Here is a 2,313-nt window from a genome sequence, read left to right as displayed (position 1 = left end):
TGTGTTGCATATTATTTCGTTTTAAGAAGCAAGAGAACATGCTAGCAATTTAATAAATATTACAGTCTTACAGATGAAAATCACTTGAAAAAAATGCAGATACAATCTTTTACATTATGTACGTATCAAATACAGATATATAAAAGAAAGAGCTTAGACCATGAAATACTTTATGAAGAAAATAAATGATTCCATATTTTATTTTCCCCGTTTTCAGCTGTAATTTTCTTTCAAACACTTCAGCACGTTTCCCTTTACTTATCACAAACGTAGATGTTATGGCCGGGAATATTTTGGCGATCGAAATGCTTTATACTGTTTTATTATTATTTTTTTTTTAATTACTACTCAAATAATCAATGTTATTGATAGGGTTTCACTTCACGGTTGAAGGTACTGATTTATTTTTCATTCGCCCAGCTTACATGACAACACATTTTCTCTTGCTATAAGCTTTGCAGTCATTTTTACATATTGAAACCAAAAAAATAATATATATTTTGTGCATTCATCTATGCTTGTCCAGCGTTTCCTCTTGACTATTTTGCATTTTACATACGCAGACAAAGTAACTATTGGTATTGTAATGAATTTCAATGAATTATTCCGTTTAAATTTTATTTCCAATGCTATTCTATCTTTTATTTTACAATTCATATTTTTACGCATCATAATTGCATTGCCTACCATGAACCCCATTTGGGGATCTGCTAAAAACAGTCTCACTGCCGGTTGTTCGTTGTATTTAAAGGGAATTGCTTATGTACATTGCATTTGCAGAAGTGTCTTTAACAATATTTAGTAGATGAAGTTAGTCATTATTACATCTGGCTAATTCTAGAGGACATTTCATACTATAAATCACAATTTTTGAAATACAAAAATATCAACTGTTTCAAAACGTTTTTTTGTGTTTGTACTTTTTGGCATTTCCCTTCTATATCATGTTGGCACTGCGTTGCTTACGACGTCGAGGGTTCCAGTTGATCCTATCGACGGAACAGCCTGCTCGTGAAATTAATGTGCAAGTGGCTGAGCACTCCACAGACACGTGTACCTTTAACGTAATTCTCAGGGGATATTCAGCGTGACACAGTGTGACAAGGCTGACCCTTTGAATTACAGGAACAACAGAAACAGGAAGTAAGAGTGTGAGAAAGTTGTGATGAAAGAGTACAGCAGGGTTCGCCACCATCCCCTGCCAGATCCTCGTGGAGCTTTAGGTGTTTTCGCTCAATAAACACTCACAATGCCCGGTCTGGGAATTGAAACCGCGATCCTACGACCGCGAGTCCGCTGCACTGGGCCATTGCGCCTCCACCTTCTATATCATTCATTGATATTTCATACACATTCGCGTTTGATACTATAGTTTTAAAGAAAACTAACATGTTTATTATTGCAATCGAATAGATGGGGATAATTATGCTTTTATTCAACGATCACTATTTGGAGCTTTTCGAAAAATTTAACATAATTTCCAAAGTAATTCACATAGGAAGAAAATTTAAATAATATATATTATCTTAACTCCTAAGACACCAGCCAAAGCCAAGAAATATGAATAAAAAGAATTGGCAGTTAATGGGCTAAATTTTGAAAGAAACGTCTATGGATCTTATTTGATTTCTGAAACTAAATTATGACAGTTACACCTACGATGCCTCTGGTGACTGTAGAAAATACAGTAAGACTGTCACTTTCCATATAGAATATGAAACTATTTTATGACGGGAATTGAATAAACTTTACTACTTAGTTAAAATTTTGTCAATTATATATAATGGAGAAGTAATTGCATGCGAACTCTTTATGGAATTATTAAGGGGGAAAAGGACGAATGGCCATCATACTCACTGGCATTCACACACAATTACTAGTCGAGCAGATAACGCACATGTTATACTTATTAGGCGCGTTGAATACTTGGACAGGAAAGTCGTTGGACTATTGTTTACTATAATGTTGATTGAGAACAGTATTGGAGAGCAGAGAAACTCAGAACAAGTGGATTCGGATATGTAGAAAAATATACACACTCACACATATACATACATTCGTATATGTGTATCTCTCTTTTTCTCTCTTTTACTTGTTTCAGTCATCTGACGGCGGCCATGTTGGAGCACCGCCTTCAGTCGAGAAAATAGACCCCAGGAGTTATTCTTTGTAAGCCTAGTACTTATTATATCGGTCTCTTTTTGCCGAACCGCTATGTTACGGGGACGTAAACACACCAGCATCAGTTGTCAAGCGATAGTTGGGAGACACGCACACACACACACACACACACATACACACACACACACACAC

This window comes from Octopus bimaculoides, chromosome 2, assembly GCF_001194135.2.
Source record: "Octopus bimaculoides isolate UCB-OBI-ISO-001 chromosome 2, ASM119413v2, whole genome shotgun sequence".
NCBI classification, from domain to species: domain Eukaryota; kingdom Metazoa; phylum Mollusca; class Cephalopoda; order Octopoda; family Octopodidae; genus Octopus; species Octopus bimaculoides.
Note: the sequence above shows the minus strand (reverse complement) of the source record.